Source organism: Phyllostomus hastatus, unplaced genomic scaffold (genome assembly GCF_019186645.2).
Source record: "Phyllostomus hastatus isolate PE091 unplaced genomic scaffold, TTU_PhHast_1.1 phas_contig_86, whole genome shotgun sequence".
Taxonomy (NCBI): Eukaryota; Metazoa; Chordata; class Mammalia; order Chiroptera; family Phyllostomidae; genus Phyllostomus; species Phyllostomus hastatus.
Window position 1 is genome coordinate 46398965 of NW_025333977.1, and position 14028 is coordinate 46412992.

At 36.8% G+C, this 14028-nt stretch overlaps 1 long non-coding RNA gene across 1 annotated transcript in view; it reads left to right on the forward strand.

Moving 5' to 3' along the window:
• Nucleotides 1–14028, forward strand: part of LOC123827478 — a 60024-nt gene that overhangs the window by 15313 nt on the left and 30683 nt on the right. The window lies entirely within an intron of this gene.

The window sequence follows — 14028 nt, forward strand, 5'->3', positions numbered from 1 at the left end:
ATTCTTCCCAGAAACATGGAAATAATCCCACAAAGGCAGTGGCAGTACACTTTAGCTATAATGTTTTTCCCAAGATTTTCTTTCTTTAATTATATTTTATTGATTATGCTATTACAGTAGTCCCAATATTTTCCCCTTTGCCACCCCCACCTAGCAACTCCCACTCCCTTAGGCCATCCCCACACCGTTGTTCAAGTCCACAGGTCAGGCTCATCGGTTCTTTTGGCTACTCCATCTCCTATACTGTACTTTACAGCCCCATTCTGTAACTGTCTATTTGTCCTTCTTAATCCCCTCACCTCACCAAGTTTTTCAAACTAGAAAAAAGGGATGTCTTCATTGCCTTAGAGGACTGGAAACTCTGTCCCCTTCCTTCTCCTTCCCCAGTGGACATTTGGCTGGTAGGAAGCATGTTTTCTTTAACATCCACCAAAATGGTGACAAGCTTCTTCAGGGAAGAGTTTCTGCAGAGCAGAGGTGTCCCCCACAGAAGCATAACTCTAATGCACAAGCAAAGGATGTACTCTCTGCCCAGTGGGATTATAACTTGACTATGATTTGAATTCCCCAAGTAGCCTGGAACAAAGCAGAAGCTGTTTTCAGAACCATCTGGTGGGTATTGATCAAGACCCTGGTCGGGATCCAGGTGGCTGGTCAGAAGTCAGAAAATCCATGGAGGACTTAATCAAGATGGGGCATCACAGCCTACTCACTTTCCTTTTCCACATATAAATATGCAATGCTGCATCTGGGAATGAATCTTTAGAGAGTGTCAGCTCTAGGGGAAGGCAAAGTACAGAGAAAAAGAGTCCTGGTGAAATGTGAAGGGAAATAGAGGATTATAAAGTTACTCTGTGTTTAAATTTTCTTCTTCTTTGAAGGTTTTTTTTATTGTTGTTCAGTTATATTTGTCCTGCCTTTTTACCCATCATTGTTCCATGGCCTGCCCCCCTTACTTCCACAGTCAATCCCATCCACTTTGTCCATGCCCATAAATTCTCTATTCACATTCCTTGTCTTGCCCCTTCCCCTTCTTTCTCCCATTATCCCCCTCTTCTTCCTTCTGGTCACTGTCAGTTTGTTGTTTATTTCCATGTTTCTGGTTCTATTTTGCTCATTTGTTTTGTTGATTAGGTTCCACTTATAGGTGATCATATGGTATTTTTCTTTCATCATGTGGCTTATTGCACTTAGCATAATACTCTCAAGTTCCATCCATGCTGCCTCGAAAGGTAGGAAATCTTTCTTTCTGCTGCATAGAATTCTGTTGTGTAAATGTAACATAGTTTTTGGTCCACTCATTTACTGATAGGCACTTAGGCTATTTCCAGCACGTGGCTATTGTAAATTGTGCTGCTATGAACATTGGGTGTATAGGTCCTTTCGAGTTGGTGATTCAGGATTCTTAGGGTATGATCCCAGCAGTGGAATTGCTGGATCAAAAGGCAGTTATATCTTTAGGTTTTGGGGAAATTCTATACTCTTGTCCACAGTGGCTGCACCAGTCTGCATTTTTACCAACAGTTTTCCATTAAAACCATAGACTACTGAGAAAGTAGAAAAATTAAAAGCAAACTTTTAATGCTGGTTTTGTCCACATTTTTATTAATAGAGAAGAGAGAAAGTGCTCAATATTTGCATTCTTAATTTGGACCAGGAAACAAGTTTCACAACTTCTTTACAAAAAAAATTTTAAAAGACAATTTTATTATATTCTTTATAGGAATTTTTTTAAATTTCTTTCCAACTCTACTGGTTCAAATTCACTTTTTAATTGACATCTTTGGGAAAATGAAAATGGAGAAGAATAAACAAGAAAAAAAGGTTTCTATCTTGTAATACTGTAGATTCCACTTATTTAAAAAGTGCTAATCAAATGTCTTTGCCAAAGGTTTATTTTGTTTATTTTCCTGTATTCTGGCTAAAATCTGGCTACCTCTACACCTGGATAGAATATCTTGCATTCTTGTCTGTTTTCTTGTTATGCTTAAACCCAAGGGTAGATATATGTGAAAATTCTATTGAAACAGTTTGCTAAGTGTTTTTGGGAAGCCTCCAGACAAAAGATGTTGTGTTACAAATATATTACTAACATATCACCGTGATATGAGCTTGGGGTTTGTGGTCTCCTCTTTTCTCTTTCCCCCACCTCTACCACTCACTCTCTCCACAGGATTTGAAACAAACAAAAGAAAACAAACAGGAAAACCCAGCCAATCAGTTTATGGGAGTCATGGAAAGATTTTGATCCAAAGCTGGTTTCTAGGACCTCTGTTCATGATATTCTTTTTCTCCAAAATGTGCAACTTGAATTCTTTGGCATAATTTATACATATTTGATGTGATAAAAGAAAATATAAAGCCTGGGATGATATATGTATAACAATACAGTGTAAAAATGTTTTCAAGTGGTTTCAAGCTACTGCTTTGTGTGTTCTGTACAGCATTAGATCTTAATTGGCCATCCTATTATATATGCATCATATTTCTAAATCTGTGGTGAATATGAATCTATGTGTCTTTCCCCAGGGTTAAAATCTTTTGAAAAGCTTTTTTCATAAAACCAATTTTCAGTCAGATATGACACTATACGTTGATTGTAAATATTTTCAAAAATGAATATAATATTTAAAATTCAATATTTAAAGGTTAAAATCAAGCCACTGGATATTGAATAACATTGCTGAAATGATATTAAAGACCTATATACTTAGGCACCACATTTTAATTTAAACTCCTGTTATTACAGTAACTCATCACAAAATGGCTCCCTATTTATGCAATATGTTAGCTGTAATGTTACTTAAATTGAACAGACGAGTGCCTTCTAATAATGTATGTTTACTTCACGAACTTGTGGGCAATTACATTGTAATTATGTCTTTGTAGGTGCTTTTTACTGACATATAGAGCACCAATGCATTTTAAATGTAATTGCAGTCCTCTGTACCATTTAGCAAAGCTGAAAATTGTTAAAGGTTTGTAAATTACCTACATTTAGACCATAGGCAACTAGGCAAATTAAGTGACACTGTCAGTAATGTTACAACAGAAAGGGGTTACAAGTATCAATTCTAGGTAGACTTTCTTTTCTAAATTAGAATTAGTTTACAGAGTACCTTCTAAAAAAGGATAGATAAAAAAGAAAGAAAGAGAAAGTGGGTGGTGATTCTTAACAAGATAGACGACCTTTTAACCCACATGAAATCAATGACTGATCTGCAGTTAGTTTAAATTGTAAAGCTGACTACAATTAGGAATTTGGGTTAGTGTTTAGTACTCAGAGAAAATGGTGCATGATGGCTCTGGAGAAGACACTCCTACACAGAGTTTTCATGAAACTCTGCAACCTGACATTCAGAGTTTAAAAGAATTCTGTCATTTTTTTTTCTTAAATTTCAATAGTCCTGTTCAAGTTCCTTAATCTTGAGCCCCAATATCTTAGTCTAAAATTAAAAATGAAGCAGGAGCTTCTAAGGGCTACTGTGAAGATTAAGATGAAATAATGTATACAGGCCCTCAAAAAAAACTTGTGTTTTCTTAGTCTTTTCTTCTCCCGATAGGTGATTTGGTCTGCAGTTCTAATTTTTTTTTCTTTGGATGTGGTGAAGAACAGGCTCCTCTGAGGCTGTGCTGAATCAGTTGCCCAGCTGCAAAACTGACACAGACTTACTTGTGGGATTAAAGAACACTAGCAACAGTGTATACTGAAAAATATTCACTATTCCTTCTGAAACAACATCCCATAGAGGAGACCAGTCTCTGAAGACCAACACTCTGGTTACGGAAATTAATTGTGAAAGTATTACTCTGTCACTTCAAGCCTTCAGGCCAGCCGCTTATTGATGGCGAGGGTTTAGGTTCGGATAAAACCATTTCACCCATGCAAGCCCTTTCCATTAAATGGGAAACGAGCATCTGGGCTTGACAGCACGGAGGGCTGTGCTGTGCAGAAAACAGTTCTTAGAGGGTCATTTCATTTAAGTGTAAGATTAGAAAGAGAGTCGGTGCAAAGCCGTGTTTTCAAAGTACAAATAATGAATTAATTATAAGATAAAATTACATGCATCAAAAAATCCCATATTCATGTGACACACAGATGATAAAAAGTAATATTACCCAGCTACTGGGTAATCCTGTAGCTGTACAGGGAGGTACTGAACAAGGAGCCGACAGCTGATGGCTACCAGGGGCTTACTTCTCACCAGGTGAACTCCGGCATGCCACTTGCCACTCAGAGTTACAATTTCCTTTTTGAGAAAATAATAATTAAGAGCTGCCTTTTCTCTTCACAGTTTTAAGTTTATAAATGAAATGATATATGAGAAAACACTTTATCAAGTATCAATACAGCATAGTACTTTCTGATACACTGACTTTTCATTGACATTTGGCCTGGAAACTTAAAACTTTGACATTTTTGTTCTCTTTCCCATATTATTATCGTTACATTTTTTTCTTCATGTCTGAGGTACAATTGGATGTTGGATTTTGCAGCAGAGAGGAAAAAACAGCACCACCACATTGATACAAACAAAAAAGTGGGGCACAAGCCCTGTAATGTGTTGCAAAGTATTCCCCACAGTAGAAACCAATAGGAGTCTATCCACACATAGAAGTCAGGCAGCCTCAGTTGTTCACTCACAAAGGAGGATGGGACTAGTGTCCTGTAGAGACAGGAACATTTGACTTCAGTTTGGAGGTGAAGGAAATGTCTCAGGAAGTAGAGGAGTTGTTCAGAGTGGGTTTGAGATTTCACAGGCCTCAGATAAAAGAGGCTACCAGGTCTGGGAGCACACAGCAGAATGGGGTTGAGAAAATGCCAGCAGTAAGTCTACTGGAGAATTAGTGGGCCAAGCATGACAGGGATTAGAAACTCCATGAAACAAACTGGCCTCCAGACAACTGGCCGGTGAGAACCCCTTGGGCATTTTCAGAGACCCAGCGAGGCCAAAAGTCTGTTTCTCATCTGCAGTCTTTTGACCTAGCTCAAAATGAAATACTGACACAAGGTATTTCAGAATCACTAGAAACTTTCATCCATACAATCGAGGGAGGGATTTAAATTCTCTGAAAATGAAATGGGAAGTTTCCTTTGTGGATCTGGTTCTAACCAAAGGCCAGTAATGGTAGAGAAGCACCGCATGGGGAAGGACAGAGGCAGGCTTCCCAGAAGTGGCGTCAGAGTGCAGACAGCTGTGCATGAGAGAAGATTCAGACAGGAAAGTCTTTCTAGCCCATGTATCACCTGTCTCTCACTTCCCCAAATTATTTTTATTAGAAAAACTCCTAAAGTGAAAGCGGTTTGATTGTAAGTTAACTGGGCTAGTAGTGAGGGGTGGACAATGGAGAATGTGTTGATGATGAAAATAAAGTCTATTTAAACAGTAATTTAGATTTTTGGCACTTTTAATTATATACGTTCTTTGAACTTCTTGAATTTAAGTGGGATAGATTCAGCATATACTCAGACCCACATTTTACAAAAGACAAGTCAAGACTGAAAAGAAATAAGTGACTTGAAAACGGATTGAGAAGGAGTGTTGGGAGACGTCCTCCTCTTGCTGTCTCAGTGTCTCAGTGCTGAAAACCCGAACCTTTGCCTGGTGGTGGATGAGCTGCTCTGAGGCCAGCAGGTGGTGAACCGAAGCTGAGATGCAGAGAGGACTCTGAGGGCCCAATGTCCAGAAACATAGAGAAGTTGAATTTATGGAGGGGAGCTGTTTTAAAGACTTGGAGGAAGAGTGTTTCTTTTCCTTTTCTTTTTCTTATTATAAACGATAATTTCTTCCAGATAGATAGCATGTCATATTAGCATTATTTATTAAATAATGTGTTATATCCCCCAACTGAAGCAAATGAAAATCAGCTAACTTCAAAATACTTACTCAAGGGAAAATAATATTCTTATTTTATATGTGAGAAAACCGAGGCATGCAGAAGTTAAGCAATTCATTCAAGGTCATGGAGATAGGATTTGGAAAAGACAGAATTCAAATGCAAGTGGTCCACTTCTGGAACCCACTCTTGACAGCAATGTAGTAAAAAACAAGAATAATAAAGCTAGCAATACATTTAACAAGGAAATTATAATTATATATCAACAAAGCTATAAATTTTTTTGGTGACCTAAAGAAAATTTAAGCAATTAGAAATCTGCACACCATTTTTCTTAGGTATGCTTCCTAGGAAAGGCTTACTCTGTCCTCAAGACTCAGGAGAGAGCTAGCCACGGCAGCCTTTTACCCACGGAAGTGCCAAGTTTGTGCGAGGATGTTGCTCACAATTGTTTCCTGTCTTGGCTTTCTTTTTGTTTCTTTTTCAAGCACGTGAGTAAAACTTACTCATCAATTAATAATGAAAATATCTCTTGAGTCTGTACCATCCCACCCTGCCTCTCTGGCACACTGTGACTCGGATTCTTAACCACTTTGCTGATAGTTTACTATTATAACCTCTTGGAGGATCTCTTCATGTCCAGGCTTCTCTTGGGTTAATTCCAGGCTGCACCCAAGCTCTTCAAAGTGACTTGTGATTGCATACATTTTCAGCGACTCCCTACTTTCTTGCACATTAAACTGACCTTGCCCTGTGTGACTTGCCAGCTTCCTACCATTTCTCTGTTAATATATTAACTACATAGTTATATTTCTGACTCTCATTTATCAGTCAGACTCAGCTCTACAACGCAAAGTATTGTCATTCTCCGATTGATGGTTTTGACCTCTCTAAATCTCCTGTCATCTTTTTCTGTGCAAACTACCCACTTATTTTGGTTTAGTTCATGTCTTCCTTTCATGGTAAAGCTTCCTGAGGACCAAGTCCTCAGTAGTTTCTTCTTTTTGTAGTGTGAAAATAAATGTGTGCTTAATTGTTTATTTTACATATTTATTATTTCAGGGTAGAAGTTGTACATTGTATCTTCTGGATTTGGTAATAGTCCCCTGAGGGCAAAGATGTTCTCTTTACTCTCTTCTAGTGGCATAGGTTCATCACAGGTCCTGGCTGGCTATTGTCAAACCACTTATTATGAGCAGAAACTGCATTTAGCTACATGTATCAGACAGAGATCAAACTATGGTTACTTTGACACATAAAGGTGATTTTTTTTTGTTGTAATGTAATGAGAAATCTAGAAGGAGTTGAGAGCTGGCATTGGTTCAGTGACTTAAGAGTGTCCTAGCTAAAGTCCCTGAAATCCTTCCTGGTCTTTTCCTTGTGGTGTAAGATGGGTTCTGAAGCTCTATCATCAGGTCTGATCTCCAAGTATAAGGAAGAAGGGGAGAAGAAAGTCAGGTTTGAAAGAATTTTCCTTAAGTCTAACTTGACTTATATTTATATTTCATCGATCACTTCTCTTTCCATGGAAAACCTCTATTTATAAAGGTATTAGACATTGAGGAGGCAACTACCTATTTCTTCCACATCTTACTTAAGACTTTCTGATGCCTCCAAAGCACAACATGGCCAGTCTTACTGTCTTCATGCATGACTTTTCCTTTCAAAGTCTGATAGAACCTCCTGTGTATATTTGGCCTGACTTTTAATCCTTTTCATAACTTGGCCCAACTATACTTGCCCAAACTGTACCTGCAAATATCTTGTTTACATGCAGGATTTTCTTTCACTGTGCCACTCCTTCCTACTTCCGCATCTGCCCTCATGTACTTTTCTTTCTACCTGATATATTCTAATACTTGATCATCCCATCTTTCCAGTGATTTCCTTTGGGAATCTAGCGCTTATTCTCCCAGAGGCTGTGAGTGTGGCTAGCAGAAAGCTCTTAGATCTTTGCCATCATCAGGGTTTGCCACAGCTGAAATGAAAAAACTTACCCAAAGCCATTTCCCTTCCCAGGCAACCCACAGCCAATAATGAAAGTGAGGCTATAAATAATGTAATTAGCTTCCTAGCCTCAGCTTGGGACAATTGGGACGGGTGGTTTCACCTTTAGGGCACCTCACTGGGAGGGCTAAAGCTTCCTGTGAGACAGCGTTAGCTCTCAGCCTCCCTTCTCTGTTTGCCCACTCTTGCTTTTCCCTTTTCGCTTCCAAAGTCATCCATGGAAAATGCCTGGCACACAGATCTCCTCAGTTTCTGCTTCCTAGGGAACCCAGTTAGCAATGCTTCTCATTTCTGCCCCTCTTAAAAACTGCCACTTTCACCGTTCCCACATATGCTGCCTAAACACCTCCCTACAAGCACAGGTACAGTGCCTTCCCTCCCACAAAGCTCATTCTGCCATTTCAGTGTACAGCATTTTCTCCCATCCTGAAGTTTCAGTGCCTCTCTTATGATGTTGATGATGACATTGATGACCACAACGGTAATTAAAATAATCATCACTGGGCAACTCAGTGGCTTTTTGATCCATAATTATTATCATTTACTGTCTGTCTTTAAATATATATGTGAGACGATTAATATGGTTACATAGTAGGTGCTCAAAACATAGAAAAGCAGAGAATATTGTATGTGATATACTTTTTTCACTTTTTCCAAAGTAAATAATAGTATGATATCCACAAAGTAGCAAAGGAACTTGCTGATTAACAGTTAAAACTCAAAACTCTTCAATGACTAAGTTTCAGACCTGAAACACTCTACACTTCAGTCTTCGTCACAAGAGGAGCAGTGGTCTGCAAAATGTTATGAAGAAGAGAAACTCTCATACGTGGTGAGCTACTCAATCCTGTCTCTGTCCTTCTTTCTCCTTGATCCATCTGTCTCCCTCTTTCATCCATTGCTCCCTCAGCTCTCCCAAATGTTATGTTAGCTTCATTCTCTGTGCTAAACTCTTCATTTGAGGAATTCCTGGAGTGGCTTACGTTTCTTGACTGTACCCTGGCCAACCCAGGTAGTAAGCAACCAGTGTCCACTGCAATCACCTTAGCGATCGTCCTTACCAAATTCACCACACAGAAAGTTTGCCACCCCATGTCCATTTCCTGTGAGACTTAATATATTGCAATACTGACAAATGTGTCTTATCAACAACAAAAAAGAATGATATCAGGAATCCATAGTTCAGGACATATTTTTTATAAAATGTCATTTAAAAAAATGTATTTGTAACTGCTATCAGCAGAAAATTAAGGGTAACAAATATAAATGTTGAGATCTACTCCTTCGTGTAGAGAGAAAACAAAGAATATGCTACATGATGCTTACTCATAAAATATTTGCTGTGCAGCAACATGGGTTTCCAGCAAATCTGATAACCTGTTTCTGTCTCCCCCTTTCTCCATTAAATTGAACTCTCTGAATTATTCATGAGGGCTAGTTTAATGGGATAATTTTTTCTTGCAAACGCTGACACTAATACTAAGGAACATCTCTTGGTATTCATCTTGGATAAATAAGGCTCCTGGTAACTAGTTTTCTTGATGCTTCACCTTATTCAAATGAACATATATGGAAGTAACTAATGTGGGCCTTTTTTTTATATTTAATGTTTTCAATATGTTTATCTCCATATATATATATATATATCCAAATATATGTTTGCTCAAGAATTAGCCAGGATGTTGAATTAAATGAAAGTAAAGCCAAAAGTTAAGCAATTCTCAGGTGAACTCAGGCAGGACATTAAGAGGAAATTTAAAGTCCACATTTTCCAGCTGTGATGACAGCTCAGAATGACTTGGGGGATTGCCCATCCCTCCATAGTGCTTCAGCCATATTCAGAGCCAATCATTCACTTGAATGTGTACATTAGGTGTTCTTACCTCTGGGTAGTAGGATTTTAGGGGTTGGTGAATTCCCTGAAACTGTATACCAAATTTTCTGTGTATGATTATTTTTCTGAAAAGAAAGTTTGTAACATTCATTAAATTCTCAAAAATGTTCCTGACTACTCCATTACCACCACCTCTACTGGTAAGAATTCACATTTTACACAGAAGTAAAACTTCAAAAGTCAGGATTGTCTGTATTTCCTGTTCTGGGTGATGGTAGGGTAATGGGCTGTTATTTATCTTTCATTAAAAGACAAACATAGTGTTGCATTTAGTATTATGAAGATTCAGATGCAATATTTACAGAACTTAGAGAAAATTATACTTTGTAGGTTAATTATACTTTGTTACTTAGTGATGCTAAATTTGTACCAACCTCTGAGAATTTTTTGAATTGAACTTATTGGGGTGACTTGGTTAACAAAATTATATAGATTTCAGGATTATTTTTCAAGTATGTCTAAGTCTGCCCTTGCTTTTCCCTAAATATTACCTAAATATTTCCGTAAATATTTTGTGATTCTTTTTGTACTGACATGTGTTAATTAAATGTTGGGGTGATCATCTTTAACCTATTCTGTTAGGTAGATGATGCTAAAGTGCATGTAGTCAGAATGACTGAAGATGTGAGAGTATATAAAAATGATGCTGTTATGTAACAAAGTTAAAGGGACTGAAGCTTCTAGAGTTTAAAAGTATTTTTATTTTAATCACAATGTAAAATAAGGAATAATTTACCTTCGAAGAAAAAGAAGTCTAACAAAATACTCATTCCCCTACACAATGCAGCTCTCTAGCATTTCTAACGATTCCCCGATAAATCCAACAAGATTTTTAAGACACTAAGGTGACTGTCACTGCTGGAATGTGTCCTGGGGGCTTCTTCTGTCAAAAGAGATGACAGTGAGTCTTCCGATGCAGATTAAGCTGGTGTTTACAGATTTGCCCTGGGTGTGCATTTTCATCCAGCTGTGATCAAGTAACACAGCCTGGCGAGTGCCAGACAGATCTCTAGATTAGAAAGGCTGAGTGTGCCCTCCCTTTGCGTGGGGCCAGCCTGAGTTGGTGCCCTGGGCAAGGACCATTTTCCATTCTTCTTTGCAGTGATACCGTTTCAGACTCTTTACTTTTACTTGTTTCCTTCCTCTTTGAAAGAAGGATTGGGAATGAATGTGAAGAAGATTCCATAGTGAATTCAGTGCTGAAACTGAAGTTATTAAATATAAAATGTAAGAAAAAATTACATTTGGATTCAATTTTTGGAGATGTGATAAAAAAAAAGTCTGTGAGATAATATAGGAGGCTTCTAAAGAACATTTGAATCACTCACAGTAATTGTTTTAAAAAGTTATTAATTTTCACACTGCAGAGTTCCACAGACAAAACCAGCGAAATAAGAGATCTCATTCTGGGCAAAAGCTAATAAAGCTCTAGATGCCTTGGATGTTCAACTAAAGAGAGTGGATCCCCACCTGCCTGTAAGGAACATCACTGAGCACCTTCCCACCCCCACCCCTATGAATACACACACCATCCCACTTCCAGCCATGTCATTCTAAAGCAATAATATCCATGAAAAAAAAACTGGCTGTTGTCATCAAATAATGAAGCTCAAATTTCTGCATTTTGATTTGTTGCTGTATTTCTGTAAGAACAGTCTACAAAGAAAAGTGTTAGGTTTGAAAGGGATTACATTTTTTCCCTAAAAATACTTCATTATGCTGAGTTAAAAACTTACCAAGTAACATGCTAAAGAGGAAACTATTATATTGAATGCTCAAGTTCCATGTTCTGCTATTGTTCAGCTTTGAGACTGTAGAAAAGTCACCTACTCTTACAGTTTGACTTACCCATAAAATAGAATCAGCAAGGTCTTTCTGTCTCTCCTGCCCCAACTGAGGCACTCTGTAGAGCAACCTACGAAGTGCAACGTTAAAAAAAATTATGCAGTGCTCTATAGCATTTAGCATGTGTCTTATTCCTAAAATGCAATCAATCAATCATTGTTGATTTACTTATTAATTTTAAAAAGCATGTAATTTTAGTATGGATAGCTCCTTATTCAGACTTTGTAATAGAGGTAAGGTTTCTCATTACAGCAAGATACTACTAGCTAAAACTTTTTTTCCTCAGCAAATATTGCCAAAATTATATATACTTTATCACCTACTCTTTCAATTTGTTTTTGGCCTATATTTTAAAAATTATTAATTTTGAGAATAATGAATGCCATATACATGGAAGATATAAGAAAAGTACATAGATTCTTTAGAGGATACTTCATATTTTTTAGTTATTTCATAAAAATAATTAAAACAACCACTAAGAATATTTTCAGTTTCTGATAAATTTTGAAAATTGATGATTATTGCATCCCATCACTGTAGCTGACCCTACTCTCAATGCTTTTCTTTCTTTATATAATCTCTATCTAATAGGTGAGGAGGCTCCAGGCCACACAGCTGGTGAAGAAGAGAAAGTTGGCTTGATTTAAAAGCCTGCATATTAATATATATTAGTATACATATTAATACATGTTTTAAATATCTATTTTAATAATTCCTTTAAATAAATACTAAGTAAATGTCAGTATGTGATTTATAACTATTTTATTAGACTCTTCTCTAAGCAAATATAAAGGTATCAAGTAAGTCAATTCAGTATGCTTTACAACTTTCCAAGGATATACTATTTTTCTGTGTGTGACTCTGCAGTTTTGTGATATACTGAAGTATCTGGCCATATAATAATATATAAACATTTAGACATAACCTTTGACTATAATTTTAATGTTTGTTCAGAAAACCCACAGATACAAGTTTTTTTTTAAATAAGAAATGTGGTATTTGCAACAAAAAGAGGCCTGTATTAAGCATTAGAGGTAAAGGGTTTGGGTTGGAGGAGACTCCTGGAGATTGAAGGGAAGGAGTGTCGGATAGCTGGTGTGTGAGAAAGAGAACCCCTTAAACATGACTGAATGACCATGTAACTTGGGCAAATACTGCTTCAATTCTGCTTCCTTACATTTAAAAAAGAGATAATTACATTTCTTATTCTACTGAATTTTGTGGTACAGATAACATTAAAAAAACTTTATTATTATTTGTTATTATTACACTATTTACATAGCAACCTTTTACTTGTAAATTTTCATATTTTTATGATCCATTGACCCAAGTCAAAATATTACATTACAATGTATTTATTAAATGTGTTGATCTTAAAATCTTATTTCTCAAAAAGAATATTAAAGTTTTTAGTAGAGTGCTCCTAGAGAATTTTGAATTATCACATTTTTCTCTGAGAGGATATGTGCCTACTATTCAAAAAAGCTCAACATCAGTTTCTGTTTTCGGGTAGACACATTATGGTTTGTACCATCAATTTCATTTAACTAAAATGTAAGCCACAGAACTTCAAAAAGCAAGCTGCATGTGAATGAAAGAGAACTCAAGTACCCAGTCCCTAAATAGCAACATAACACATTTTTTAGTTTAATTTTTTATCCATTTTTCAGATTATAGCAGTATACCAAAAAAATACTTGCCATAGCAATTTATTGCTCATGTAAGAGATTTTAGGCTTACATGAACAGGTGGAATAAAGAGAAGTCTTGGTGAAATTTTCAGAATTAAAAGAAAATTAGACCAAGAGGAGAAGTTAATTGGCTTGAATATTTGGAAGTCTTGCTGATTATTTTTATGAAACACATAGAAAATAAGGGAGTTGTTTTAAAGAACACACATGTGCATGTGCTCTGATTATAATAGGAATCCCTTCAAATTGTAAACTATTCGTAAAATGCAGAAAGTAAGTTGCAAACAGTGGATGATCTGGCCCTTGCCTCCCCCTCTTGAGAGGATTCTACTCTTCTCCCTACTCTGGCCACTCAGGATCATTTAGGACTCACTTTTTCTTTTTTCTTTTTTTTTTTTTTTATGACTTTGGTCCCCACTCCTCCCGGTTCCTGATGTAACAAAGAGTCACATGTCACAAGTGGTAGTAAGTCTGTTGGAATACTTTATACCTAATAAAAAATCTAAAGATATCTTAAACAACATGGACATTAGCTAAAGTTACAGATACCAAGTAGTTCCAAGGTTGATTAATTGAGTAGCCTCATGTCACAACACATGTGACTTCTTACATTCTCCCACCATTCATTCATTTATAGTCTGAGCTCCTGCAAACATATTTTATACCTGCATACATTCTGTTCCCTTTCCTGGGAACAATAATAATTTTAGCTTACTATTTATGAACATTTACTTTGCCATTCACTACATCAATC